This window comes from Aquarana catesbeiana, linkage group LG10 (assembly GCF_042186555.1).
Source record: "Aquarana catesbeiana isolate 2022-GZ linkage group LG10, ASM4218655v1, whole genome shotgun sequence".
In the NCBI taxonomy this organism is placed as follows: domain Eukaryota; kingdom Metazoa; phylum Chordata; class Amphibia; order Anura; family Ranidae; genus Aquarana; species Aquarana catesbeiana.
In genome coordinates this window covers 171,939,500-171,959,038 of record NC_133333.1, presented here as the reverse complement: position 1 = coordinate 171,959,038, position 19,539 = coordinate 171,939,500, and the positions used below count along the sequence as shown (strand labels likewise).

The window sequence follows — 19,539 nt, the reverse complement described above, 5'->3', positions numbered from 1 at the left end:
TGCCATGGCACGAAAAACAATAAAAGTACAGAGTGACGTGCCGATGTGAATAGGGCCTCAGGTGTGAACAGAGCCCGAGTTAGAGAATTACTACAAACGTGACAGGTTCTCTTTAGCAGTTTCTCTTTCCACCACAGCTACACTATATATGAGCTCAGCATCCCCCATAAGCAGTAGATATTTATAAAAGTGGAAATGACTTCTTTTCACGGTGAATAGAGTCGTGTGAGCGCACACAGCGGCCTGTCCAGACGCACACAGAGGCACTCAGGCTCCGTCCCCCTCAGGAATCAGCACTAGGCCAGTCTCTGCTCTCCGTCTCCCTGGGTAGCACTGGCACTGTGCGTGCTGCGGCGCGCTGACGTCGTCCCCCGGGCCCCGCCCCCCACTTACCCTAAGCCCCGCCCGCCCGTGCGTGGGGTTTCCCGGCGCTGTCCGCAGGGTTACCGCGCCCATCTCTGCTCGATGGCTGAAGGGATCTGAGGGGGACGCTGTGTGTGAGGTGCGCCGTGTGTTTGGCTCGCTCCAGTGTAGGACGCAGAGGCGGCAGTGCGGGGAGCGGACGGGACACACCGAGGAGGGGAGCCGACCAAGAAGAGAAAAAAAGAAGAGAGAGCGAAAAAAAAAAGAAAAGGAAGCGGCCGCCGCCCTCCCCGTCACCGCCCAGCAGCACGTCTCCTCCTGCTCTCCCCTCATCCTCCCCGTCCCCCCCCACCCACCCCGGTCCATCCGCCCTTCACCTCCTCCGTCCACGCCGCGGGCCTCCCTGCCGGCGGATCGCAGCCCCTGGGGCCGGACTGAAGAGCAGGGCCGAGGAGGGCAGAGCCTGGACAGCCGTGGATGGTCACACATTGGGCGGACAGCAGGTAACAACGAACGACACGGCCTAAGAGCGCCCCCTCCCCCTGTCATGGCAACCCTCGGTCAGAGCACCCCCCTTCTACCATAGTGACCCCAAATCTGGACATCAGGGATTCAGTAGACACCCCTCCCCCTGTCATGGCAACCCTCGGTCAGAGCACCCCCCTTCTACCATGGTGACCCCAAATCTGGACATCAGGGATTCAGTAGACACCCCTCCCCCTGTCATGGCAACCTTCAGTCAGAGCACCCCCCTTCTACCATGGTGACCCCACATACAGCACCCCCCCCCCCAAATCTGGACATCAGGGATTCAGCAAACACCCCTCCCCCTGTCATGGCAACCCTTGGGCATAGCACCCCCTTCTACCATAGTGACCCCACATACAGCACCCCACCCCCCCAAATCTGGACATCAGGGATTCAGCAAACACCCCTCCCCCTGTTATGGCAACCTTTGGGCATAGCACCCCCTTCTACCATAGTGACCCCACATACAGCACCCCACCCCCCCCAAATCTGGACAACAGGGATTCAGCAGGCATCCCTCCCCCTGTCATGGCAACCCTCGGTCATAGCACCCCCTCCCCCCTTCTACCATGGTGACCCCTCAACCCACCTACAGCACACCCCCCCCAATGTGGACATCAGGATTCATCAGACATCCCTCTTCCTGATACCCCTTTCTCTCCCAGGGTGCCCCCATACTACATGCTGCTCTCTTCAGGCATAGCACCCCACACTCCTGTCACCAGATCGGAGCTACATCACCCCCACTTCTACCATGGTGTCCCCTCAACCCACATACTGCATCCCACTTCTCTCACTCTGCCCCCCAATCTGGACATCAGGGATTCATCAGACACCCCTCTTCCTGGTGTCCCCATCCTACATGCTGCTCTCTTCAGGCACAGCACCCCACTCTCCTGTCACTCTCCTGTCACCAGATCAGGACTACATCACTCCCCTTTATTTCAGGCCCCTGGTTTTGTCCTTTCCAGGCACTCTCTGGCACAGCACCCCACTCCTTACATCGGACACCCCTTATTTCTGCCCCCATGCAGTCCCTCTTTTTTTTTTTTTTGTCCCTCCCAGGCACCCTCTGGCACAGCACACCATTCCTGTAACCCAGCCCCCCCCCCCCCCCCCAAAATCTGGAGATCAGGGGTTAATCAGACCCTGCGCCCCCTCTTCCTTGTACCTCTTCCTCTGCTATAGCACCTCTATCCCACATGCTGCCCCTATTTTTTCCTCTTTGGCACATCACCCAACTCATGACGCCCCCCCAATCTCTAGATCAGCCTCCCATAGTGCTGCCCTCTGCACACAGCACCCCTTTTTTCCCCTTCTTTGGCACTCCTGGTGATGGGTGCATAATCAGACATTTTCTTTATGCTGCCACCCCCCCTATATTCTGCACAGGCCCCCTTCCCTATCACACATGTATGTCTCCATGTATTACATTTTGCACAGTGTCACCCTCTTCCTTCATGTCACAGATGGTCAGGATGGTTGCTGCCAGCTGTTGTGGTACTACAAGGCTCATCATATCCAGGTCAGACTGGGACTTGTAGTTCCCCATCAGCTGGTTAATCCTTTTATGAAAGATTTTTTTTTTTTTAATTCTTCCTACACCGACCTCCCCTCCCCCCTTCCTTAGTAGACCGCACGGAGAGGAAGCCAGCTGTTTAGGGGTGGGGGAACGAAGGGCCGCGGATATTTCTTCCCTCTTGTTGTTATGGTGGTTTAAATTTTCATGTCACATATAACCCTTGCTGTACCGGGGCTTGTGGGAAGACTGTCATCTGCTTCCTATGGGGAGAGCTGGCAGCTTTCATAAACAATGCAGTAAATGGTAGGAATTGGGGGGGGGGGGGGTGAGGTGGAGGCAATGTTGGGGGTGGGGGCTTGTCTGTGAAGCATGGGGTGGATGCATCACGGAGGAAACCTCTACCTCTGGCTTGTGGGCACATAATTTAGTAATCCTTCAAGGTGGGGGTTTACCGTGGAGGACACACAAGCTGGAAGGAGTGTCTTAGTGGAGACATTTTGTTAGAACGCTACAGTAACCAGGCGTTTGCACTGTAGTGACATTGCTAGGGTAGAGCTGCGTCTTTTTTTTTTTTTTAACTAGATAACTGAGCAGATTGGAAATCTAACTGGCTAAGTCCATCCTGCAGTTGATAAAATAAAATCTCGGCGTGTGTATGCATGGAACATGCACGACCAGTTTCCTGCGTGTCTGAGTGTTGTGCTGCATAATTTATGTGCCGGAGGAGCCGGTGGGTGCAATTTTAATGGTGGATTTTACCCTCCAAGGCAGAGGGAAAAGGGAGGGACCTGTGAAGCAGGAATGTCAGAGTGTGCATTATGGTGGATGGGGGGAACCGAGAGAAAGCTGGTTTCTTGCAGCCTGGTTTGTAGTTTGTACCTGGGATTTGTATCACACCATTGTCATTCTGCAGCAGGATAATGATCCATCTGCGATTAGGATGTTTTCCCAAGTACATTTTATGTGTGGACACATTATGCTTGCTCTGTGGCATTTGTATTGACAGATGGAAAGGGATATTAACCCCTTTGTCTGTCCAAGTATGACAGATGAATGCAGGAATGGGCCAGCCCAGGTTTTCAGCTCTGTAAATGTACAGCCAAGGTTAATTTTTGCTTATCTTCCCTTTTGTTCTGTGTACAGCTTTGACAGGAAATGGTAAAATGGGGAAGCTGACTTCTAACCGTCAAATCCAGCCCCATATGATCGACAGCTTTTACATGGCACTGAACTGTCTGATTTACTAGAGATTTAAAATAAAAAACCCTTTAAAGACATCTAATGTTGATGGTGCATTCACCATAACTCACATTGTACATATTTTCAGCATATCTGGCTGAAAAGGAAAGCTGGAGGGGAAAGGGGAGTGGTTAATGTTAATGCTGGAAGGTAGCTGCTTCTAAGTGGTGAATGAATGGGAAGTGTCAGATCTAGGCCCAGTTACTGCAACAAGATGGCGTCTCAGCATTTCGTTTTTACATGTAAAACTCCTCTTCCTTGTATGACAAGGCAGCCCTGCTTCCCGTCTTGGCCTTGCATCTCCTTTTGTTACTGCTTTCCGAGTGGCAAGTTTCTGCACAACAGCGGGCATTTTTGATCTGTGTGTGCTGCATTTTCTGATTTGTCTGTAGTCTGCCCTCTCTATTCAGCACAATACTAGTGGCAGGCGTATCCATGATTTAAGAAAAAACTTTAGGGGGTGTTAAGTGAATACTGCTTGCTCATGTGTCTGTAGATTTTTGTGTTCCTAACTTCTGCATTTCATGTGCAGAGTGAAGATGGCTCTCTAATTTCCCAATTGACTCTAGGACAGTGTTGTGCCTGGCTGGTCATTTTCAGCTGAGGGTATGCATTTAAAACCAGTATGATTGCAGTGGTGTTTTACTCTTCCTTTTTTTTTTTTTTTTTTTTTGATCCATCCAGCATTGGTTTAGTGATCTATTTGAGAAACATTTTAGGTGATGCAGTCCAGCCTCTTGTGTACTTGTGTAAACAGACCTACATGATGTCCATTTACCAATTGTGTGATCAAACCATTTTTTAATAGTTACAAGTTTATTTTCCCCTGTTAACCCTTCCAGTAACACACTTCCTGTCTTAGTGGCAACATAATTACTGCACTGTATATGTTAATGAGCAATGTTGTCACCACAGGCTTCTCTCCTGATTTGGACAAATACACCTCCTCCCCATTTCTATTATATAGCAAAGAGGTGTCTTGTAGTTCAGAGATTATAGATAAGCAAAGCAGCTTTGTGTGAGATACTCAGTTCAGGAAGTCACAAGGGATTCTGGCAAAATCAAAAGGTGTTTTTCTGCAGATTCAAAAAGTGTACTTGGCCTGAAAAAAAGAAAACAAATGCAGCCTCATCCTTTAGGCTCCATGCACACTGGCTTAAAAAAAACTTTGCTTCTACAGGAAATTGTGTTCCGCCTGTAGAAGCAGCTCAATATTATGTGTCCCTGCACTTTAGAATGTTAAGAGGCATATTTTGAGTTTAACATTTAGAGGCAGAAAAAAAACCCTTCTGGTTTGTGTTTGATTGGAGCTTAGGGGCAGAAAAAACAAAACCCTCCTAAACTCATCTAAACGTTGTACAAAAACTCTGAGCGTTTTTTTTTGTTTTCTTTTTAAGCCCAGTGTGCATGGAGCCTTAAAGATTGGTAAGCTAAAGTATATATTTGTATTCTAGTGCATAGATATACTTTAACCACTTGCCGCCTGCCATATAGCAATATGACGTCGGTCAAAGTGGTTCTGTTATCTTGACTGGATGTCATATGACGTGATCAGGATAACAAGCTGGCGCGCGCCTTCGGGGGCACAGAGCACGGCGATCTGAGGTGCTGTGTGGCAGTCTGACACCCTCATCTCCGATTGTGGTATGGAGCCTCTGACAGAGGCTTCTTACCACGTGATCAGCTGTGACCAATCACAGCTGATCATCGTGTGAACCAGGAAGTGCCGGTAAGCGGCTTTTCTCGGTTCACACTGACAGGGAGAGCTGGCGGCTCTCCCTGCCAGAGGGGGGAGCTGTGCTGATAATCAGCACATTGATTATCAGTGTAGTGCTCATCAGCTGCCAGCATGTGCCCCATCAGTAATGCCTGTCATTGCCCTTCAGATGCCTGTCAGTAGCTCCTCATCAGTGCTGCCTATCCAGTGCTATCTATTAGTGGCCATCAGTTTTGTTTTTTTGTTTTTTTCAAAAATTTTCGGTGTTTTTTTAGTTTAGCAAAAAATAAAAACCCCGGTGGTGATCAAATACCACCAAAAGAAAGCTCTATTTGTGGGAAGAAAATGTAAAATAATTTTGTTTGGGTACAGTATTGCATGACCGCGCAATTGTTATTTAAAGTGAAACAGCGCTGAAAGCTGAAAATTGTCCTGGGCAGGAAGGGGCAAAAGTGTCTGGTATTGAAGTGGTCAAACACTAGCATGGCGTCCCTCGTCTTGGTTTCTGGCATTTGAGTAGAGGCTTTTATCAGAAAATGTGCTGCAAAATATCAAATAGATTTGTTAAATTTTATTTGAGCTTAAGCTTTTTGTATAATGAGTGGTTTATTTTGTGAATTTTTTTTTTTTTTTTTAATATAACTTTGTAATGCTGTATGTGGCAATATATACAGAGTGCCTTGAATGTTTATGTATGTAATTTTTTTTTTTTTTAGTTGCCTATTTAGGACCTTTTTCCCTCACTGTTGGTGCTGTTTCTGAAAACCTTGCATTTGGATATATTGAGCTTCATCAAACATTTGTTACTTGGTGCAACCCAATGTTGTATACAGCCCTCATTTACACCTTGGATAAACACAGGCAGTCATACATAGTTAAATAGTAGGTGAGGTTGAAAAAAAGACACAAGTCCACCAAGTCCAACCTATGTGTGTGATTATATGTCAGTATTACATTGTATATCCCTGTATGTTGCGGTTGTTCAGGTGCTTATCTAATGCCTCATTTCCACTGAGCGTTCGGTACGCTGTTTTGAGTGTTTCCATTATGAAAGCGGCCTATACAACCGAACCATTCTGGGTCCTGCTTCAGATGTGGGGCCGTAGAAAATGGAACGGTTCAGTTAGTGCAGAGCTATGATACATTCCACTGATTGGCGGACGTGTGACGCCATGTTAGGCATTTTTTCTAAACCCACGTATGGCCCCTGGTGGTCCCACTTGCAGTGGAAACGCTCAGCTGAATAGGCCGGATCATTCTAGGCCTTCCAAACTGTACTGACCCGATCCGCTCAGTGGAAACTAGGCCTAATAGTATTTTGAAACTATCAATGCTCCCAGCTGAGACCACTGCCTGTGGAAGGAAATTCTGCTCTTATAGTAAAGATCCCTCTAGGTAGTTTAAGGTTAAACCTCTTTTCTTCTAATTTTAATGAGTGGCCACGTGTCTTATTAAACTCCCTTCTGCAAAAAAGTTTTATCCCTATTGTGGGGTCACCAGTATGGTATTTGTAAATTGAAATTATATCCCCTCTCCAGCGTCCCTTCTCCAGAGAGAATAAGTTCAGTGCTCGCAACCTTTCCTCATAACTAAGATCCTCCAGACCCTTTATTCATTTTGTTGCCCTTTGGCTTTTCTTTGCTATTTGAGGTGTTGATATGGAAAAGCATTCAACTGTGAGACGTTATGTTCCAATACATGCATCATCCATCATTTTGTTTTGACTGATTCCCTTTTATAGTACTCCATTGGCTAAAGCAAAACCACTCCAGCCTGAAACATGCTTCAAGATGCTTGATGCTCAGGCTGTAGTGTGCCCTATCCTGAGATGCTGACCTAAACAAATTTGCAGATCAGGCGTTTTGACATCTCTGGGACTTAAAGTGGAAGTCAATACTAAAATCCCTGCAACTATAGACACCCACGATCTAACGCTAACCTATCTAGCCCTGTAAAGGAAAAATGAGTATACATACTTTTTTTTTTTTTTAAGGCGATCCGACCCGATCTCCATCGGTGGAAGCTCTGCAGAGGACACGGCCGACAGCGTCTGTGAAATGAATGGGAAGTGATGTCACCCATAGAGTTACTATGGGGCTGTTGTTGGACGTGTCCTCTGCTCCTGCCTCCAAAGCAAAGCTGTGGCTGACAGCTCAGCATGGGATCGGGTCGGATCAGCTTAAAAATGTAAGTATACTGATTTCTTCTTTACAGGGCTAGATTGGTTAGTATTAGATCGTGGGTGTCTATAGATGTAGGGATTTTAGGTTTAGCATAGACTTCTACTTTAATTGCTGCATTGCTTATTCTGAGACAGTGACTTGAGTATTAAAGCCAGACATTGAGCATTTTCAAGAGGTCAGCACTGGCAATTTAATTCTGTCAAAAGTTTTCTTTTAAAGCCGAATTCCAGGCAGGGTCAGGCCCTGTAAAAGACACACATTAATGTAGATCTGCATTTATTGAATCATGAAATATTTTACATGTCAACAGGGGAAGTGCCTGAATCTGACTTCGTATCATCCTTTTGCTTTCTCCGTACAGCAGAGCTCAGGCTGAAACAGGGAAAAGCTTAGAATTTCGTTTGAAAGTTTTTCGTTTTAAGAATGTTTGATTTTCTTGTTAATGGGGTGAAAGCGATGTTTCTTTTTGGCGGCAGTGACGAGAAAATTTGAGCAGAAGAATATTTTTCTCAAACTAATTTCTATGTGTTTTTTTTGCTCAGAAAAGTCCATTTGCTCCAAAATTGAGACCAAATTGTAAAATGCTGGTCACTACAAGGGGGCACAGAAAACAATCTTGTGCTTTGTGTCCCATTCACACTGCAGCGCAGCCCGGAGCTGTGATAAAATGCAGATATACATTTTATTACAGCACACCATACAGGATTGCATGTAACTGCGCTGCTGTACAGTGACATGAATAATTGTATTTGTACACTTCAAATAAAGTTCTGTGTGGGAGGGGGAATAAAAGCTGTGTGATGTGCTGAATCTTCTGCTGCCGGATCATACGGTTGCCAGTGGAAACCGCTGCGATTTACCTCTGACAGCTTTCTGTTAATGGCGATGGCAGCCAGAATGTTAAAAGTCAACTTTTGAATGGCAGTTGTCAAGTCATCAAATGTGCTAAGAATTTTTGTATGATTGTTCGTTCGAAAAATCTGCTAGAGTATGGCCATCTTAAGTGTAAGGAAAGGACCTGTAGGTCTTAACTGTCAGACATGTCTGTGCTGTGTGGCAGAGCTGTGTAAACTTCAGAACTGGATGACTCCCTGGTATGTAAAGCATCCACATAATATAACCCCCTTGGAAAAGAGCTCTCCCGAGGGGGTTACCTTGCGGGCGCGCTCCCGAGTCCAGCATTTGCGTCCATAGACACGAATGCCGAACTCGGCCCCGCGTCATTGGATTTGATTGACAGCAGCGGGAGCCAATGGCCGCGCTGCTATCAGTCTATCCAATCAGGACACGAGACACCGGCTGGAGCTGGTGTGCTCGTTCCCATCGTGCAAATTTCAGGGCTCAGGTAAGTATAAGGGGAGCTCGGGGGCGCTGCTGCATTAAAAAATGTTTTTCACCTTAATGCATAGAATGCATTAAGGTGAAAATGGCGAGGATTTACAACCCCTTTGAAAGTGTGTATGAAGCAAGAACAGTTTTTCATTGGGATTGGATGTGAAATGGGTTAGAACCCCTGTCAGGCTTTTATTGCTGTACCTGTCCCAGCTGGGGAATCGCACAGAATTACACACACAAGTCGCACAGAATTACAAGGTGGACATTTTCAATGGTTTAAACTTGTTCTAGTGACGGCTGTTTTTCAAGGGCATTTCCTCTTTCCTCTTGGGGAATCTGTTACTTTCTGCTGTATCGGAAACAGGAAGTGAAGAGAAGTCTCCTCAGTGGAACACAATTGGCAACCAAAAAAAAAAAACCTAACAGGTTATAGCCATTTCACAAGTCCTCCAAAACAGAAAAGAGGAGCAAGAAAAAGGTATTATGTTTTTACTATGCCTTCTTTCTCCAGTTGGCCATCTGTTTGCGTCTCATGTCAAAGCTGCAACGGGAATATTGGAGAAGAGATGGGGGAACACACATAGATTGTGTAAAGCAGAGAATTCCTTGGGTACAACTTCCTCTCCAGCAAGGAGAACATCGAGCAGCATAGTTGGTGACATTACCAATTTTCATTCCAATTCTTGTGTGACAAGCATTTAGCGGCATCACTGCTAAAGGATATGTAAACCCAAGAATTAATATTGAATATATTGCAGTTCCCTTGTATATCCCTAAATTTTAAAGATGAAAGGATTTTGAGCATGCACAGGAAATACCTGTTGATCTTGCCAGAAAACTCAGTGTCCTTGTCACTTCCTGTGGGCTCTACAGAAAATATCTTCCTTCTACTTCTAGCTGTCATCTGTAAAGGGAGAGAAGGGGAGAGGCTATCCAAGTGGGAGTGGGTACCGGTCAAAAATGACTTCTCAAATGTGACAGAGGGGAGAAGTATTTAAAAAAAAAGTATGGGTTTTGCTTTTTTTTCCCCTCAGTTGGGTGGATGCAGCATCGGTCCAATGCTGCATCTGTCCGGCGTCTTCACTGAGAACCGAACACTGCCGATGGTTCAGTTCTCTCGACTCCCCAAGCATTGAGCAGCTGCCTGTCAATCAGTACCTCTGCTCCTCCATGCTCACTGTGCTCACTGGAGCGCTGAGCTGTTGAGGGGCGGAGAAATGTATTATATCTTTTTTTTTTTTTTTTTTTTACTAGTAATGGTGGCGATCAGCAACTTATAGCGGGACTCCGATGTTGACGAGGGAAAATTGGACACTTTGGGGACCAGTGACACTAATACAGTGATTAATGCTAAAAAAAAAAAAAAAAAAAAAAAAAAAAAAAAAAAAAAAATACGCACTGGAACTAACCTGTACAGTCTGGAGGAAAGAAGGGAAAGGGGAGACATGATTGAAATCTTTAAATGCATCAAGGGGGTCAGGAGGGCAGTATATTCAATATGAAACCAAACTCAAGAACACGGGGACATGATCTCAAACTAACTGGGGGAAAGTTCAAAACTAATCTTAGAAAGTATTAGTTTTGGAATAAACTACCCACAGAGGTAGTTAGACAGTCAACAGTAAATGGCTTCATACATGCTTGGGGCAAACCTAGATCCGTACTCGGACCAAAAAAAAGGGCACTTTCGATGGACTACTGTCTTTGTGCCATAACTTTTCTATGTTTCTATGTAATGCAGAGGAAGAGATGGACATGTTTGTAGTTCATATCAGGAGAGCAGCCTATGGTGAAAACCATGGCTCCCTCCATAGTTACAGTAAGCCCACGTTCACATCGGGCCGTTTTGACATGTCAAATTGTCGGCTATTGCCAGCAACGTCACAGTTCGAATCGGTGCGTCACGCCGACTTTGCAGCTCCGCACCTATTCCCAAAAGTAGTGCCTGTACTACTTTTGGCGAATTTGGGGACTATTTGAATAGACATCTGTTCCTGCACAGATTTTCTCTCAAATCGCCCCCGAAGTTGGCCTGAGTTCAGCTGAACTTGCACGACTTCAAACCCGCGCTCAATCTGAACCTGTGCTCAAGTTGTGACTTAGCCACCCAGTTTACATGTAGTGTGTTATTGGATGGCTCATCAGGTAAAAAAAAGCAAAAAGCTTGAAAAATTAAAATGAATTGCAGCCACCACACTGAGGACTACTAAGCAGTAATCTATTAAATTTTTTTGTTTTGGGTTCAGATATACCTAACCGTAGCTGTAGGAGGCGCGCGCCCGATGCGAGTGCCTGGCGGCGCGATGACCACTGGGCACCCGTGATCGCTCGTGACAGAGCTAGAAACGGGATCTGTGTGTGTAAACGCACATCCCCGGGTTCTCTTGGTGGAGAGGAGAGAGATCAGTGTTCCTACTATGTGTGAACACTGATCTCTCTCCTCCCCTAGTCGGTCTCGACACACCTAGGGAGCACAATTGAAGGGGTTGTAAACACATTTGCCGTTTTTCACCTTAATGCATTGTATGCATTAAGGTGAAAAACCTTTGCTGCAGCAGCGCCCCCCTTATACTTACCTGAGCCCCGAAATTCGCATGACCGGAAGGAGCACACCAGCTCTAGCTGGTGTCTCGCGTCCTGATTGGATAGGTTGATAGCAGCACAGCCATTGGCTCCCGCTGCTGTCAATCAAATCCAATGATGGGGCGCCGGGGCTGAATCCTACATTCGGCGTCTATGGATGCCGAATGCTGGACTCGTGAGCACGCCCGCAAGGTAATCCACCCCGGAGAGAGCTTCTCCTAGGGGGTTATACGATGTGGGAAGGAGCCGCCGGTGGTCCCCAGAAGAGTAGTTTCAGGGCCACTCTGTGCAAAACGAAGTGCACAGTGGAAGCAAGTATGACATGTTTGTTTAAAAAAAAAAAAAGGAAGCCTTACAATCTAACCCCTTGATCGCCCCCTAATGTTAATCCCTCTCCCGCCAGTGAGATTTATACAGTAATCGGTGCATTTTTATAGCACTGATCGCTGTATAATTGTCAATGGTCCCAAAAATGTGTCAAGTGTCCAATTTGTCCGCAGCAATATCGCAGTCCTGATAAAAAATTGCAGATAACCGCCATACCTGGTGAATAAATAAATAATAAAAATACCATAAATCTATACCCTATTTTGTAGATGCTATAACTTTTGCGCAAACCAATAAATATATACGCATATTGCAATATTTTTGATTTAAAAAAAAAAAAGTAGAATACATATCGACCTAAACTGAGGAAAAAATGTGTTTTTTCGGAAAAAAAAAATTTGGATAGATATTATAGCAAAAAGTACAAAAAATTGTTCAATTTTTTTTTTCTTCAAAACTGTCGCTCTTTTGTTTATAGCGCAAAAAATGAAAACCGCAGAGGTTATCAACTACCACCAAAAGAAAGCTCTATTTTGGGGGGGACAGGAGGACGTACATTTTGTTTGGGGTTCAGCATTGCATGACCTCTATTGTCAGTTAATGCGACGCAGTGCCGTATCGCAAAAAATGGCCTGTTCATTGAGCAGCCAAATCTTCCGGGGCTGAAGTGTTTAAAGGGGTTGTAGATACTCTAGTTTTTTTTCACCTTAATGCAGCCTATGCATTACAACATTTGAGCAACATTGCAATTGTTAGGCGTTCCCTCTACTTATTAACCACTTACGGACCGCTCGCTGTCATACGGCGGCTCTTTGAAGTGGAATATCGTTATTATTGCAGCAGCTAGCTGCCATTAACCCTGGTATCTACTTCTTCAGCGGGCGGTCCGCTTTCAGATAAGTGGTCTCAGCGAGGGATTCTCCACAAGATCACTTTTATCGGTGGCGGGAGAGGGCCCGGCGGAGGCAATCTGATCCTGTCCCCTGCTTGGCATGGAACTGAGTGAGGGGAAGATGGCCCCCATCCAGCTCCATACCATTGCAGGGCGGAAGCGACGTCAAAACGTCACTTCCACCCATAGCTCCTAAAGGGACGTTTTTATTGCATTTTAGTGTAAATATGATACCTGAGGTCTTTTTGACCCCAGATCTCATTAAGAGGTCCTGTCATGTTTTTTTTTTTCTATTTACATTCCTTGTAATAGGAATAAAAGTGACTTTTTTAAAAAAGGAACAGTGTAAAATAAAAAAAGGTAAAATAAGAGAAAAAAAAGTTAAGTGGCCAAATTTTATACAATTTGTAATTTGGGGGGGGGAGAGAGCACTGTGCGCTGTGCGCTATTGGACACTGAGCACTAATAGGGCACTGTAGTGGCACCGTAGGGTAGAGCTGCAAGATTAATCATTAAAAAAAAAAATCAAGATCTCGATTCAACCCCCCTCACTATCTTAATCTGGCATTTCCACAATTCGGTGCAGAGCCGTTCTCTGCTGACAGCTGTCATAAACTTTGCTGGCTGGCTTTTTTTTTTTTTTCACAACTTTGCTCAGTGCTGAGATAAACACTGTATCATTTGGTTCTTTCAGATTAAAGGGATGAACTTTGGTCTGTAAATGAGGGCACTTTAACCACTTAAAGACTAAGCCTTTTTCTGGCATTTTTTGCTTACAAGTTAAAATCAGTATTTTTTGCTAGAAAACAACTACTTATAAAACAAAACATTATACATATTTATTTAGCAGAGACCCTCGAACAAAATGGCGGTTGTTGCAATATTTTATGTCGCACTGTATTTGCGCAGTGGACTTTCAAAAGCAATTCACGCAAAATACACTTCAATTAAAAAAAAAAAAAAACAGTAAAGTTAGCCCAATTTTTTGTATAGTGTGAAAGGTGAAGTTACGCCGAGAATCGTGATCTTTATTCTAAGCAAAGAAATTGTGATGCTTTTATCCAGAATCGTGCAGCTCTACTGTAGTGCACTAATGAGCACTATAGTGGTACTGATGGCACAGAAAAAAAAATTCAAACTCGCACTGCAATGTGTCTCTCCTGTCGCGCTGTATAGTGGAAGAAAGAGCTGCAACGGGCATGATTTTGGTTTGTTTACAAAGTGCTCGCTCCATCATTGGATGGGAGCGATCATTTGGTAAAGGGCCACTGTGTTTGGCCCTTTACCCCAATGATGCACTGGGTCCCGCGGACACTTCCGGATGCCTGCGGGAGCCCGTCATATGATGGCCTCCCAGAATTTGCAGATTGTCAAGTGGTTAAAACTAGTGCATGCACTACTTTTGGTGTGATTTCAGCCCATTTACTGCACTGATTTGCACAGGAACAGGAAGCACGTTCCTGTGTAATTCAGGTGTGACCCCGTCCCTTACATCTGATAGGCTGCTGCACAGAATGGCAAGCCTAACCAATGTTTTTTTTGTTGTTTTTCCACGGCTGTCTTAACCACTTGCCGACCAGCCGCCGCAGTTGTACTGCGGCAGAATGGCACAACTGGGCAAAACGATGTTATGTAATGTTGCTTCGCCCCGTGGCCACTAGGGGGTGCGCTCACCCCCGAGCCGATGCGAGTGCCCAGTGGTCCTCAAAATGTGTCAAAATTGTCGATGTGTCCACCATAATGTAGCAGTCCCGGTAAAATTCGCAGATTGCTGCCATTACTAGTAAAAAAAAAAAAAAAAAATTAATAAAAATGCCATCAAACTATCCCCTATTTTGTAGCTGCTATAACTTTTGCGCAAACCACTCAATATATGCTTATTGCGTTTTTTTTGTTTTTGGGTTTTTGTTTTTTTTTTTTTTACCAAAAATATGTAAAATACATATCGGCCTAAAAAAAGGGAAAAGAAAATTATGTATTTTTGGGGGATATTTATTATAACAAAAAGTAAAAATTATTGCCTTTTTTTTTTTTTTTTTTTTCAAAATTGTCTGTTTTTTTGTTTATAGCGCAAAAAATAAAAACCGGAGAGGTGATCAAATACCACCAAAAGAAAGCTCGATTTGTGGGGAAAAAGGACATCAATTTTGTTTGGGTGCAACGTCACACGACCACGTAATTGTCAGTTAAAACGTCGCAGTGCTGAATCGCAAAAAGTGCTCTGGTCAGGAAGGGGGTAAAATCTTCTGGAGCTGAAGCGGTTAATAGGGCTGGGGTAAAAATGTATTTGAATCGAGTTGAGAGGTCAAATCGATAAAAATTTTCAGCAAATCGATTTTTTTTTTTTTTTTTTTCCACCAGGACCGGCACTGACACCGTGCCGGTCCTGAGGAGCTGCGGGCAGTAGTTTTTAGGCTTCGGCCGAGGCTGGACGCCGCGGACTAGGCCAAAGCCACGGCCTCGCCTAAAAACTGTCCATCAAAAAAAAAAAAAAAAACTCAATTCGAATCTCGAATCGAGTGTGTTTTTTTTTTTGAGAAAATCGCTCAGCTCTAGCGGTTAATCATCTCCTTTTGAGATTTTGCGATGCGTAGACCGTCTTGAAGCAATCACGAGTAGTCTTCTACTCGGAGGTGCTCTAAAATGTATCTTTGGACGTTTTTCTCCTGGGATGAGAGCGCATTGTGCTGTAATGACTTTATTGCTGTGTTCTGGAGAATAGTGCATAGTTTTCAAAGCAAGCTGGCGATATTTTTCTCCTGAATAGTTTCCTGTAATGCATATATTCCATAGCTAAAAGTCTGAGATTTTCTCTTGGAGTAGGTTGTGTATGACTTGACTACATGGAAATTTTGGGAGAATTTGGGCAATTCCTGGCCTGTTAAATCACATGATCAAGATGAGCGGTTCCCAGAACACGGTTATCTGTGTGGAGGATTTTGCACCGCAGGATAATCCAGTGTTAAATGGAAAACATCCAGAGCTGAGAAGTTTGACATATAAGAATGTTGATGTAAGTTTGAGCAAGCCCTGGACAATGTGTGGTTCCAGTCTGTGAATATTATGTGATGAAAAGGCTAAATCACAGCTACGTTTTAGACCAATTTATTTTGCATGCGCTCCTCATATCTGTTTTTTCTTAAATTTGTGTCAGATTCCTTTGTGAAAAAAAATGTTTTTTCACTAGTGGAAAATGTCATCAAAAACTGTTCTGTGTAAGAACCTATACACACTATTAAATTTTCTGCAGATTTTTGTCATCAGATTTACCAAAACCATATAATATGAAGTCAAACCTTTAAGAGTTTCAATTTGTATGCAACCAGTCAGGCCCTTGCACTCTATGGTTTTGATAAATCTGCAGAAAATCTAATAGTGTGTATGGGGCTTTAGTGGGTATGATAATAAAATATTTTTTTTGTTAAAGCTTTTATGGGGTTGTAACTGCCTTTTTTTTAAAGGCTTATTTTTTACTATAAAAATAATAAACCTTTTTTACTTACCTGCTCTGTTGCAGTGGATTTGCACAAGGCAGCCTGGATCCTCCTCTTCTGGCCCCTCCCTACCTGTTCAGTGCCCCCACAGCAAGCAGCTTGCTATAGGGGCACCCGAGCCGAGTCACAGCTCTGTTTCCATTCAGATATGGAGTACCCACCCAACCCCGCCCCCTCTCCCCCTGATTCGCTAGCTGACTTTGACAGCAGCCAACGACGTCGCTGCTATGTCTCAGCCAATCAGGAGGAGGGGAATCTCAGGCGGCTTAGACACTCATGGACAGAGGGACCTCCGGTATTAGGGGGGCTGAGGGGGCTGCTGCACACAGAAGGCTTTTTATCTTCATGCATAGAATGTATTAAGATAAAAAAACCTTCTGCCTTTACAACCACTTTAACTAGTACTGCCTGATTCAGTGGTTATGGTTGTGTTTGTTTTTTTTTTTTTTTTTCAATCGCTTCTGGGCCAGCCGCCGCAGTTTTACTGTGGAAGGCTGGCTCCCCTGTGCGAAATCACGTTACTGTACGTGATCTCGCGGGGTCCGGATAGCAGGCGCGTGCCGTGCCCCCGCTGCACAGCAATCGTGACCAGGAGACACAGAAGAGGGACGAGTGTGTGTAAACACTCACTTCCCTGTTCTGACAGGAGTGACAGATCGTGTGTTCAGATTAGCTAGGAACCACGATCTGTCACTTCCTGTAGTTAGTCCCTCCCTCTTCAGTTAGAATATCTCCCAGGGAACATAGTTAACCCCTTCACCTCCCCCTAGTGTTAACCCTTTCACTGCCAGTGACATTTTTACAGTAATCGATGCATTTTTAATCGCTGTATTAATGCCAGTGGTTCCAAAAATGTGTCAAATTGTCCAATGTGTCTGCCATAATGTCGCAGTCATGATAAAAATCGCAGATCGCCACCATTACTAGTAAAAAAAAAATAAATAAAAATGCTTTACTTCTATCCCCTATTTTGTAGACGCTATAACTTTTGCGCAAACCGATCACTACGCTTATTGTGATTTTTAATATTTATTTTATTTTTTTTTTACCAAAAATATGTAGAAGAATACATATCGGCCTAAACTGAGGAAATTTTTTTTTTATATATTTTTGGGGGATATTCATTATAGTAAAAAATGTTTGTTTTCAAAATTGTCGCTTTTTTTTTTTTTTTTAATAGCGCAAAAAATAAACCGCAGAAGCGATCAAATACTCTATTTGTGGGATAAAAAGACGTCAATTTTGTTTGGGTACAACGTCGCACGACCGCGCAATTGTCAGTTAAAGCGACGCAGTGCCGAATCACAAAGTGCTCTGGTCAGGAAGGGGGTAAATTTTTCCAGGGCTGAAGCGGTTAAATGACTTTGTAATCTTTATTCAGGTAGTCACTGCATATTATATTGGTTGGTCTTCAGTAAATGTTTTTTCTTGGTGTTTCCAGTAAGGGCAATGTGGTATATTTTCGTAGTTCCCCAAAATAGACTCAGATGAAACCAAATATAGCCGGGTACCAATGAAACCCACTGAAGGTGTTGTCTGGTTGTAGCCACCTCCCTCCCTGTCTTGATTTTCCATGTTTGCTTTAGTGTTCTAATACCCCTGGTAAAGAACTAATGTCCTATGCTTTGGAGTCCTGGTACAATGCAACAAATCGCCTAGGGCTTATGTTTTTATGAGCATGCTTTTATTTTCTCATATCCGTCTTTTGAAGACTGTATGTCTTTGTTTATTAAAGCTTTTATGTATTAAAGCCTTTCTTTTATAGATCACAATTTTCTGCAGGGCTTGTTCGTGTGCAGAGCTTTTGGGGGTAAGAGCTGTATGGCTTTATATAAAATTGTGTTGTCCACTTATGTAATGGCGTCTGTAGTTTTAAATGTCTGCTGTGTAATTATAATGCAAACATTATGAAATCATGGTCTTCAAATTGATTGGACAGCGATTTATTTATTTAAGCTATTTATGTTTCTTGCAATTCTAGTGTTTAGTATTCACACCATTTTTAGGTTGTATTGAAATGGTTCAAAACAAGCAGCTGTTGCATAGATTTGAAATCTGGCTGTATTGTCGGTGCTTATTGCTAATGTAATCGCTAAGCTTTGCTGAAAATAACAAAGGTCACTCTGAAATATGTATCCTGGCTAGTGATCAGTTACTGAATTGGATTATATTCTTACCACCCTTGGATTTTGGCTTGTCAAAGTACAATCTTGGTAATTAATATTCTCAGTTGTACTATCCCCTTAAAACCATATGGCAAGCTGTGTTGTTGATACGCAATTCCAGGATGTCAGCGTACAGAAAGGGTAATGCTTAGTGGACAGTTGGCTAACATAAACGGGCTTATTCAGTAATGCAGGAAAAAGAGCAGTTTTCGTGTTCAATGAGCAACAACCTGTAGCAAACAGTCTAAAGCGTCTTAAAAGATCTGCACAGGGTAAGTTCAAATGATTTGTTCCTTTAGGTTAACATAGCTTGTAAAGTAAGTAGTATTGGTTCTGGTTTTTAACAAATTCTCTAATGCCGTGTACACACGACGGAATTCCGCTTAAGCTGCCTTGCATTCACACGGTCACACAAAAGTTCACTTAACTTTCGACCGTCAAGAACGCGGTGACGTACAACACTACGACGAGCAGAGAAAATGAAGTTCATTGCTTCCGAGCATGCGTCAAATTTTTTTTTTTTTTTCTTTTGCGCGACGGAATTGGTACAGACGATCGGAATTTCAGATCGTAACTTTTTCCGACCGAAAAATTGAGAACATGCTTTCAATCTTTTCCTGGCTGGAATTCCGCCAGCAAAAGTCCGATGGAGCATACACACGGTCGCATTTTTGGACCAAAAGCTCTCGTTGGACTTTTGCTGGCGGAATTTCCGCTCGTGTGTACGGGGCATAACACTTAGGCTAGGTTCCCACCTAGCATTTCGTGAACATGTGTTTGGGCTGCTTGCTGTTGGGGGCACTCGACAGGAGGGAGGGGCCAGGAGCACTGAAGAGGGACCCCAGAAGAGGAGGATCTGGGCTACCCTGTGCAAGACCATTTCACAGAGCAGGTAAGTATAACATATTGTTTTTATAGAAAGACATAAGTATCACTTAAGTCCTTTAACCTGAAACGTGCATGCAGTTAATTCGGTAATCCATATTTGCATGTTTTTTTTTCAGTCATTGAGTCAAGAAAGTTTAAAACCTTAAAGCGGAGTTCCACACAAAAATGGAACTTCCGCTTTTCGGAACCCTCCCCCCCTCCGGTGTCACATTTGCCATCTTTCGGGGGGGGGGGGGGTGCAGATACCTGTTTAAGACAGGTATTTGCACCCACTTCCGGCATAGACTCCCACGGGAGTCTATG

At 44.1% G+C, this 19,539-nt stretch overlaps 1 protein-coding gene across 1 annotated transcript in view; it reads left to right on the top strand.

The window, feature by feature from the left end:
• The first annotated feature begins 386 nt into the window (after positions 1-386).
• Positions 387-19,539, top strand: part of GNB1 (G protein subunit beta 1) — a 131,401-nt gene continuing 112,248 nt past the window's right edge. The window contains exon 1 of the mRNA XM_073602970.1: positions 387-866. The gene's annotated coding sequence lies outside the window, so the exon portion shown is untranslated. The remainder of the gene's footprint in view (positions 867-19,539) is intronic.